Genomic DNA, 12,437 nt, shown 5'->3' with positions numbered 1-12,437 from the left:
CATAGAAGCCTCCCTTTTCCAGATTAGATAGCTTCAAATCCTCACATATACATAAATATGTATGACCACGAATAATACAATTAAATTGTATCTCATACAAGAATTGCTATTAATTTTTTGTAACATTTTCCCTCCCGTCATGTTCAGGGATAGAACGTTCTAAACAGGCTGACCACCAACCCGACTAATCATGAACTTGGCGAGAATTTCAATAAAAATCGAGAGTAAAATAATAATACGGAATTTGTTGCTCCTCTCCAGTCACATGCTCTCTGCCAACAATCGACCTAATAAATATTCAAAGTGGATTCTCGACGACTTGTGCAAAAAAGTAGTTGTATCAAAATTCAAACTCTTCCAAACAGATTTGAATTTCGAAATCAAACCACTTTTCCTACCAAAGTTATCTACAAATACTCCTTGTTTTTATGCATTTGACAGGAATCACATTACTCAATACCTCTCACGACATTCCGGAACGTAGAAACCTCTTTTTGCATCTCGAGCTATCGTAGTGCATTCATATCATTCTTGGATATCATTCTTGGATAAATGCAACAATGAAAACTCATTTTGAATCAAATAAATAAAATTCCCATGAGTTTGACATTTGGACTGTGGAATGAAATGCACAATTTATTGTCATTTTTTAAATACAGCGAAATGAACCATTACAACGCTGAATGTTCAAGTGCCGAGTACTCAGTCACATCACATTAATCTCCATTCCAACCAAGACGATATCATTGTTGTTGGTCGCCATTGTCCAGTGATGGGTGTCTTGGATCGTGAGAATAAATTTTATGTAAAGAGATAAATATGCAGCATATCCTTAAGTGCATCCCTGCCCTTGATGGAGTCAAAACTGCAAAGATATGCAAATGAGATGATTTTCAAACTTACAAAATTTCCACACCTTTGCAGAAAATTATCAAACTTATGTATTCATACAATTTCGTTGGCTTTTCATCCATTTTAAAAGTGTTCAAAATCACTTTTCCAACTGAAAATTATTTCAACGTAACTTGTGCCGAACCAATTTTGGTTGTAAACAATGATGATGATGAATGGTTCTATTTCATTTGATTTCATGATCATTAACATGTGGATATTATAAAAAATGTGAATAGAAGGAGCCTTCACTTTTACAAAATCGTGGTTTAAACTTTAGTAATGTAGAACTTTGTACAGGGAAAAAATGTGAAGACTTTGATGACTTTTCATTACTACGATGATTACTTTTACTATCATAATGTTATATTATTATTAAGTGCATGTGTTTGGCACGTTAAATCAAAAATTAAGATTAATTGTCAAAAAACGTTGCATGCTCTCAATGATAATATGATTATTGCCAGTACAAGAAAATGGCTCAAGGGAAAGTAATTCGGCAATGCAAAAAACTTGTGTGTAGTTTTTGCTTTACTTTATTTCAACAGCAATTAAGCAAAAAATGTACCCTGGGTCTAAGACTTAAGTGTGCAAAATAATTCCGCCTCAATGCTTACATATCCTTCTCGAACGAATGGTTTTAAAGTTTAGCTACACCATAACCCTCAATTTTCAATGATTAATTGTTCAAATATATAGAACATGATAAATGTGAAACATGAATTTCGTGAATGTCCAAGACCATAGTCAACGTTAAAAGTTATGGGAGTTCGTTCCATTTTTGGTTGTGTAATTGTTTCATTGTCATAATGATGGTGTGTATGTTCTTACGTTGTCAGTAATCATACATCCTCCTTCTTCATATTCATTTCATATAGGATTCAGTTTCACCAGGGTTGAAGCAATATTCCTTTGTCTTTGATGCTTTAATAAATTATTCGCAATTCCCCACGAATAAAATATTCTTAATGGAAACAGAAAAAATGTCATCATCACCAAATCGTGTTAAAGAATACTTTTATTCGCAAACTCGATAAATGACTAGATCAAGATTTGTTTATAAATACTGATGTTTATCTAAGAAACAATGTCAAAATATTTAGCCTTGATTGATACCACGACTAAATATTTTTACGTGTGTATTATATTTACAAGTTTAATTAAATTAGGTCAGATTTGCCTTACTCATCCGTGGGTCTCAATGATTTATTCCGCAGGAGGACCATGTAAACTACACTAGCTATGACAATATTCTGCACATTTGACACTTGAATTGACAACAATGCAACCTGGAGCAGACAAGAATACGTAATACGCCAAACTGCATATAATTAAAGAATTAATATCGTGATTAAGTAATCAAAGACCAAGCCTAGAAAAGTTCAAGATAAAATCTGCAATCCCTTTTGCTAATGTAGTAATTGTTTTCCTGTGTTGAGAAAATAATAGGCTTGATTGGATTATAAAAGGAGACTTGTAAATAAATCACTTATTCATTCATCTTTAATATGAATCAATATTAACACCAACAACAACTTAATATTTTACTTCACAGTTTGACGCTTTTTTTGAGTGGGTAAGGTCATCTAGCTTGTCGATCATCAATTCAATTAGCTAAAGTGAGCAGAATTAACTTAAGTACGGGATTAGAACCATTTAGTTGGCTGCAAATACGTTAATTCTTAACATGAAAATGATGTCAAGTAAAAATATATGGACATATGTAGGGGTTCAATCAAGCATTGAATCGTCAATATGTATACGTATATGAATGTACACATTACATACATGTATTTTAGACAGTTTTGTTCATCAGGTGTCCTCTATTTGTTATTTTGGCTTAATACCATCTCACTCGACATCTGATCTTGACTCTTCACTCTTGAATTTAAGTGGCGTTTATTGAATCATTGAGTCATCTACATCAGCATTCTGATCGAGTTTTGATAAGCCAAGCCATACCGAGGGAGGAGATCTAACAGCATACATACATTTGCTCATAACAAAAAGGGACTGCACAGCACCATCTTATACAATTGTTTGCATACACACATATCGAGTCGACCCAGGTTGCTCTTGTCATTCATCAATTTAAATTCTCAATATAAACAGAATAACACTCTCCCGTTTGAAAGATTTTTATTATTTAATCAATTCTCAATGTATTGTGTACCTAATCTAGATTGACCAACCACACCTGCAATTTGCGCATTATGGACATCCAATTCCAAGGACAGACAAGAGTATATTTAGATATTTAATTATTTCTGTATGCACTATCCATCCTGCTAAGATATACATTAACAATTAATGCGAAAAGACATGCAAAAATTCAGACTTTCTAGATGTGTACATTTCGAAAAATTCAAAGGAAAGAAAGTGGGTTTCGGATAATTTGGGAGCCGGATGGTAGAAATATTTAGTAAAAGTTGAGAATTTTTGCAAGTGAGTTGCTTAAATGTGCTATAAAGAAGAGACGTAAAGCAGATTACCCTTTAGTGCGTCAGCGACAACCTCGTCAGATGCATTTGCTCGTCTAGAACTGCACATTACTTGAGATATATTGGCTTTTCTTGAGAAATCTAAAATTAACTTTTTATGTTTACCAATCTTCTTCGCTATCTCTATTTACTTGATAACGTATGCATTACGGATTAGAAGAAGTATGCATTAGAGCAAAAACCAGTTACATATGCATGAAGACAACAACTCGTCACGCCAGGCCAAATTTGCCAATGTAAAACATTAAAGCTGCCTATTTTCAAATCTGAAATTAAACCGACGGACACTAAAATTAAAGGCATTTTTTATCGAGTGCGAGGAACTTCAATTGCGTATAATACTCCAGACCCGATCTCTAATTAATTGAAATAAAGGTCATGTGTAAGTTCGATTGGCCAACCATGGTATCGTTGAGATTTTAAATTACATTAAATTAGTAGTCACTTTGAACACTATTATTTTAAGGACGACTGCAGAGGATATTTTTATGATGTAAAATACAAAATAATAAATAAAATAAGTATAAGGTAGAATGAAGCTAGTTGCCTTTAAATATGACCATTTTGAGTAGAAGATTCATTCGAAATAGCCACGGGTCCCTGTATACGTAATAAAATGCGAGTAAATCCAGCCAACTGCTAAATTTATAATAATTTATTGAACAGCTTACACACAATGTTTAAAAACATGATAAATACTGTACTCTTGAATAGAATAGATTTTATCTTTTCCACGCAATTGCTATTTTAGATTGGCCCTTTTACATGCATATGCAAATCAATCCATTCAATTCAATTAATATCAAAATACGATCATGGTCAATAATGACTGACCATGATGTGATCTTTGTCATGTTAAGTGCAATTTTAAGTATCGAGGATTGCACTCCAGGGAACCAACTCAATTTCTAGATAACCTTCAACTTTGCTACGTCATCCAACTATTTAGTGTAAATTTTTATTTTCATTATGCACAGATCTACATATTCTTCAGTCTGACCACACCGCAAGAAGTCAATCGATCAATTTAGAAAATGTAATATGCATCTATCATTTCATTATGTAACTTAAGATGTTGTTTGTGTGCCATCGACGTTAATTTTTGAAATGATGAAGCAAGCGAGCTAATTGCGTACTGGGAGACTAAAGTGAACTGTATCAAAGGATGGGTTGCGTGGGGTCTGCCAAACCAATTGTGATTTATTTGGTATTCTTTATGTGAATTTTTTATCATTGCAAACGACTATAGGATGATCAGATAACAAAATTATGAATTTATTTCAGCATGCTTTAATGTTCCTTAATTCCAGGTATGCAAGTAGTTAATTTGCCATAATTTGCAAACCAAAATATAATACCCCATACAGTCAACAGTTGTTTCTGGTATAATCCGTTGCGCAGTATGTCACTTATCCTTAATTGAATTTTAATTGAAACAATACAAATGGTCAAGGAAAACATTTAACTTGCACTATAGTTATAATGTGCCTGCTACGGATTTTGTTTGGATTTCATGTTAGGGCAAATAAAATATACGTACATATACATCAGTTCTATACGGGGACTAATGCTTATTATTTTTACTCGCCCATCGTGAAATACACACATAGTAACCTGATGGATGAAACTTATACACACGAGCTAGAGACATAAATACCTTAAGCATAATTACTTAATTGATATTTAACAATTTAGAATATATGTATATGTATTGCTTATACATTAGAATCAATACCAACAAGTTTGGTCTACAATTGCACCTAAAATATTAGGGTAACTTCGATCAAGTTCTAAGACTTTCATATACTGTATAATATTAGACATCTTGTTTTAGCAGATTCCAGTAATTCGTTTAACAGACAAATAAATATATAGTATACAAATTTCGCAGTGAAATGTCAATCTACAAGTCTCATTGAAATTTTATTTGAATGATATTAAGTTATCTTTTTGTATGATTTTAAAATGATAAAATTGCAACATAAAAATCCAAAACGAAATTAAATGTTACTTTATCCTCGTATCTTTAAACCTCACGAGACACTACACCGCCTAAAATTTAGAAAATATTCAAGATAATTCCCGTGTTAATTTATTAAAATTCGTGAATAAAGATGCATGAAGCTAGTGCTAGCTCGGGGAGCCAAGCTATATAATGACAAAAAAATGGACCATCAACACGAGCAGATTTTACTTATGGGTGGCTTCCCCGTGAACATGTTCTTTGCAACAAATGTTACTTTTAATCTAAATTACTACGATTACTTTTACTTAATGAGTGTTGGTGATGTGACTCTAGAAGCGCATATGTGCATACATATGTATGAAAGAGGAAATTGTGATTCAATTACATTTTCATTTTTACTGCAAGATCATGGTTACAGCCATACATACATTGAGATTCATTGATATTCTGCGAAATTAAGTTCATTCTCTGTAAAATTGTGTCTACTAAAAGGCTGGCAAATTAAATGATTAATGCACGTTGAATTAAAGCGGTAGATTTAATTATGATCTTTCCTAGTTCTCGTCATCACAAGTGAGTGAGATATATGTCGGCTCAAATTAACAGGATGAAAATTCAGTCGTTGTCCACGCTAAGGAAAAATCTACCGTGAATGAAAAGTGTAGAAAATATTTGTAACAATGATGTTTTTTGCGTTGGTATTCTCCTGAGGTAGTATGCCAAATGTCAAGTAATTAGAAAATAATGTGTAAAATTAGATGACACTTTCCATTCCATAAAATTGCACCTCGCGTGTGAAGCATTAATTTTGGGATGTGAATCACACTGCACTTTGGATGAACATATGTAGGTGCCTGTCATTTAATTGACTTTTGGTGTGAACATGCATTTTGCTAAACGCCTTTGTTTTAATACGAAGAGTATAAGTTTCACTCTTAGAGTATTCTGAGGCCTAGTTTTACAGTGCGGTGATGTGTTTTTGTGATCATTTGTATGACACATTTTTTAAAGGATGGCTTTGTTGTGTGGTAATTTTTTGAGAAAGTGGAAGTTTGCAATGGCTGCACCTACGAATGCTTGCACTACACTTTAAACAACCAAAAAATTACCACAAGCTAAAGAGGATTTATTTTTCTCATTTATTATAGTGAATTGAGGTAAAAATACTATTCTAGTACATGTTCTCATTAAGTATTTGCCGTATTTGTAGCTACATTTTTGTCCTGCTTGCAAAAGTACGAGTATTATAAGTGTATATTTATATACTATTATGTACATAGGCAGTAGGTAGCATCTCAAAATTGTCGAAATGCTCACCACTTAACAAAAATATTATTTAACCTTGACAAAATTCATGACTTGTGAAATCCTGGAATGATAAGTGTTTTAATTTACATAATGAATGGATTGCGTTGATTAAAGTTCTATCCACTAATCTCAAGTAATGTTTCTTCTTGATAGTCTGCATACATAAAGATAAACTCATCATGAGGTGCTGACAATATTAATGATAAGTTTAATTCCAGGTGCAGGACTCCTATGCTGAAGTACAAATATTACGTCTATTTATAAATGTCAACATATTTAACATATTCGATGGTAATTTTGATCATCACTTCCACGCCCGAATTCAGTAAAAGGTCTCAACGCTAATGTAATCAGTTGTCATTTATCACCCCTCCCACCTCGCATAATTTTGGTCAACGCAAAGTAGGTTTACTTTGTACGTTTGAAATTATTTCGCCAGTCCCATACATTTTCAATATGAATACAAAAATTAGCACAAACTAATTGAATGTCGTAATAGAGCACATACAATCACTTGATATTCAACAAATACATACTGTAATAATGTCTCACGGTTCCTATGACCCACGGCTATTTCACACTTTGAACTAGTAATTCTGAAAACATAATGTTTTCCAAGAATTTGCATAAATGAATTGACGAGGATGTGAACTATCAATCAAATTTGAAGTACGGCATTAAAATCATACGAAACATTGTAAATAGTTATTCAGTCAGTGAGTATTCGTAGAAGAATTTCTTGGACAGGATTTTTATGTACTGAACTTAACCAGTTAACTTTATTGGGTGCTTCTTGATTGTACATAAGTCATGTGTGTATATATGGTATGAAATATATTTATTATGTGTCGAGTTCCTCAGTTCCATGACCTGGTCTACTCTACCACTAACGTCATGTTTCCAAAAATGGCAATATATTACCCAATGTGTTATGCTGTTAATTTACATTTGACATTGTAAATTGAAATATTGCATATTTAATGAAGTGGAAGTTTTGTAAATTGCCTGATACAAGCTAAGGCCTTGTCTATCGAGTAAAAAAGAGGGCTGATAAACAGGAGCGATTGAAATATATAGGTGGAAACTTATTCCAGATTGATTTTAGCTTGGGTTTTAACAAAGTGTGGAATTATTCTTATTCACAACTACTAAATTAAATTGTGTATATGGCCGTGTGACATAGATTTCTAGGTGTTTGAGTATTTGTTAAGTGCAATGTCTCCATGTCCGTTTAGGATTAATGCTTATAGGCATATGTAACTTAATTCAAACATTAAACTTGAACTAATTTTATAAAATTCTCCTCGTTTTCACGTACGCGTGAAAAAATGCAGATATCGCTTCATGTTTTACTTATACTGTTTTATGTTCATATTTGAAACCATATTGTTCTTGGCTGCATGCAAAATGGTGGTGCAATGTCACATGCAAAAGCATCCCGAGGCCTTTGTAATGAAAATTCTGTTATTTCGCTGAATACCACTTTAGTGCTCTATATTTTAGTTAATTCATAATTCCCATATTTAATAACTACTGATAATCATATTTGTTCTGGGCTTTGTGGTTTCAGTTGCCCGCAGCGCAACATGTGCAGACATACCTACATGCATATGCAATTTTTCTTTATTTGCTCACTCGTGCCGATGTTGACTTCAAGAAACATAAACAATCTGCTACTACACTCCAAACGGTAGACAAAAACTATGGGAGACGATGCAATTAAACACGTAACATAAATAATTTGTTTACTCAATGATGAAACAAGAAGAATGCAATGGAGCAGAACTAGATCAACTGCTTAATGCTTAGCATTCGAGCAATTTGCAAACTTGTGGCATAAGCGTTTCAAAAAACAAATGAATCAATGAATGGACTTGAATTTGGGAATTCACAAAAGTATGTACACTCCTAATTGAACACTTGTTTGCAATAATGATAAAACAGATTTACTACGCAAATGTATTGGCAGGAAATCTTAATTTTTTCTTCTAAAGTTTCGACACGGATGAGTTTTTACAACAGTAATAATCTGTCAATGTCGCCAAAACCTTAAACCCACATTTTATTTTGTGAATATATGTTTACATTGTCTTACCACAGAAGCATAAGTATATGTCCGTATATCATGAAGATCAGCAAAACTAGCACATTGCCGAAGGGCAATAATTCCTTACACAACGATAAATGCAAGAACATATTTATGTAGATATGTTGGCATTTATTTTATATCAGAATATATTCTATCATTGATATTACTTGTATCTTTCTAGTAAATTATCTGAAGTTTTAGGTTTTAGAGTCTTGATGTGTTTGATTTGAACTAAATAATCTCTAATTATTAAAGTACAAAGTGTCCTTATGCATGTGCAACTTTCAGGCTCAATCAAAACTAATGTTGCAATATGTACATTTGTCATTGTTTTACGGCATCGCAATTATTAATCGTCTTCAGTCCACCAAATATACACACGTACAATTATATATGTATGTTTGGTCGTAAAATTTATTATACTTCGTTACAATTTGTTTTATATATTGGCTAAAGTAGTCGCAATTAATTAATTGACCACGAGACACCCAAACTTGTATGTGATGGGTTATGATCTCTTGGACTCGTTATTTTTTATAAGAAAAGTGAAACATCGAGATGACTTTGCTTCAGAGCGGCGTCATTGTCCACTTTTTTGTAATGATCAAGGAAACAAATAAATTCTTGTCGTCGAGTGAATCTGGGGTACTCAATTTTTTGTCAATGAATTATTGTTCATTATCATGGCTTGGATGGTGAAACATAAAAGTTGGAAAATGTAATTTAACCCGGTTGATTTTGCAAGTCGACACAAAACAACATAATCGTCTTTCATCAATTTAATTGTGACGCTTCCACTGGCACTGGTTACATGCATTCAGAAAGCACTGTTGTTGCACCACGCAGGAATTTTTCATTGTTGCACTGCATATTTGGGGAGATTTTATCTAATCCTAAACGCTGAGGATTAGACAGACACTGCCTCCAAGTCTAAGCAGGGCACATAAACTTGATCTCATAAATCATATTCAGTCACTCACTCGCTCAAATTAAGCCTGGAAGAAATTCCACTCTTTCTTTTATTATGCAGGTGCTCGGGTATGATTTTCTGGTAACCTCTTTGTGTGTAATATTTAGTAACTGAACAGTTATAGTAAAATCATATGTACATATCTCATAATACGGATACTGGAAAACATAATATCATGTATTTTGTCTAGCCTTAAACTAAGCCCGATATGTACCACATGAAATCGATACGAATATGCGCACAAGCATCCAGCCTTCAGCTAAGGGTTTGTAATAAATTAGAATTTAAATTTAGAATGAAGGCGGTGCGTTATCCAGTCATCGTAAAATTGTAGAAGATACTGAAGGAATAGTTTACCTACCGCACAGATTGTACCTACAAAAATGTAGGTGGGTACTAAAAGTGCATACTGCGTTAGCATGTACATATCTACCGCAGTATCAGTATATGTTGGTACATTGCGATGTGCTTATATATCTATCTACTAGTAAAGAATGAACTTTACAAATTCCATCCACATATTTATTTAATTTTTGTTTGAATTTAATTTATGTGTGCCTTAATCAAAAATAGTTCTTTGATTACGGATTCACTTGTGCAAGAAAATTTGTAAAAAATGTTAGTTATGATAAGGTTTGAATAAAGCTGGTACTAAATCCAATAGTTTGGATTGTCCAGTCGCATTAATAATTTGTTAACATCCATGCACTAAGCAAGCATCCATCCAAATAATGCACTTCTCTTATGGTGGTAATGAAGATAAAGATGATGATGATGCCAAAGGTCAGCCCATTAAGACCCATGAAATCACCATCTTCACCTTTTTCTAGGCATTTTCATTCCCTAAAATCTCATCATCCGCCGTACAATGCCCGACTCCATCCAAACCTTGCCATGGATGCATTGTTTGTGATATCTTCTTTGTCTTACGTTCGTTTAAAATCCAACGCACAATTTTTTAATTAGCATATGTACACGTAATAAAACTCGCATGGCCAAAGGATTCATGGGAATTTTAATTGGTTTTGAGATAATTAATGAATCCCTAATATTGTTTTTAACTCCATCTCAGATAAGTCTCGACATAAATATGTATCTTCATGTCCAGAAATCACGAGTTTTGCATTAATAATAACAATAAGTTAATGCATTATGTATCATTTAGTGGCACAAATAGATTTAAGTACAAACTGAGGCATACGTGTGTATCAATGCAAATCGTGTGCTACATAATAGGAAAACTTGATCTATAAAATAAAATATTTATTTTATCCCATATTTCATATTTTTCGTAATACCTGGTTGATTTAAATGCGCTTTTATATTGAAAATATAATGTTGTTGTTGAGCAGTTGTTACTTTTCTTTTCTCATTTTGGTACAAACGTATGTAATATTTTGTAATAATATTGGGAAGCGGTCAATTTTGCTTTACCACTTTACCACTTAACTTTTGGCCATTGTCATTGTTATTGCACCTTCAAATTGCACTATCAATACCAAGAAAAGGTGGTTTACTTTTTTGATATGCACATGGTGATTTGCATATACGTACATATGCTTTGCTAGGAATGGTTACTTGAGGTACACGCACACACACAAAAGAATAAATGTTCTAGACAAAAGTGACTTTGATGTTTAGAAATCACGATTTTCGTTTCATTATGTAATTGGTAATTCAAGTCCATTTATCATGTAAAATATCAATGTTGAAGTATTCACGCTGAGTAACAACACGTATCGTATTAGATAACTTGGTAATACAAAACTAATTAGCAATTTGTCATGTGGGAGCTACTTAATATAATATTATGACATTTTATCATATTTCCATATCTTCATTTCCAGTTCAAATCTAACTGGGTAATCTGTTATCTGAATACAAAATGACGCAGTTGCATAAAATGAGCACAAGATAATAAAGAAAAAAATCTACCCAAACGTATACAAATTCTTGCACCAGTTTTAGCCGTATCTCAAAATCTCCAAACACATGAAATCTTTCTAATTTCGAAATAAAAGAATAAAATCCACACCTCTTAAAAATGTAACAAAAATGCCACTTTTCATACAACTACTTAAAATGAATCTGCGAGTGACACGACATTTTAGCGTTCTTCAATCACGAGACACTCACATTTTACTTATTTGATACATACTACTTTATTTGACATCACTTACATACATACGTGCGGCATTTTACACTCTACTCACGCACTATGTGAAGCAATGCACTTTGAACGAATTTTACAAACTATCCCTCAAATTAACTATTTTCATTGGTACTTGTCATCATCTCGAATCAACTTCACTTTTCATTAGTGCAAATCATGGCACTCTTAAATCTCTGCGAATTTCGTAATGTAACGTAATCGTTCCAAAATTTGTACTACATCAACGCAGACAAAATATTTTATGAATGTGTGCAGTGAGAATATATTGGTCCTTTGTGTCATACAGAGTGGTCAAGTGAACTACTGAACGAATGAATGAAAGGTTGATAAGCATGACCAAAATTTATGTATAACAACGGCGGCATACATACATAGTTTCACATTGATCAGTTTTTAGTTCGGTGTTATTTAGCTACTACTCGATATGTTCAATGCTCATAAAATTATTTTGACCACCAAACGCCATTATACACTCGAGGATATGTATGTACATGCGTGTCTCAAAAATTTTAGGATACACACTTAGGCGCATTATATGC

The sequence above is a fragment of the Folsomia candida genome, unplaced genomic scaffold (assembly GCF_002217175.1).
Source record: "Folsomia candida strain VU population unplaced genomic scaffold, ASM221717v1 Fcan01_Sc002, whole genome shotgun sequence".
NCBI lineage: Eukaryota > Metazoa > Arthropoda > Collembola > Entomobryomorpha > Isotomidae > Folsomia > Folsomia candida.
The sequence above is the reverse complement of the archived record's forward strand: the minus strand, read 5'-3'. Positions refer to the sequence as shown.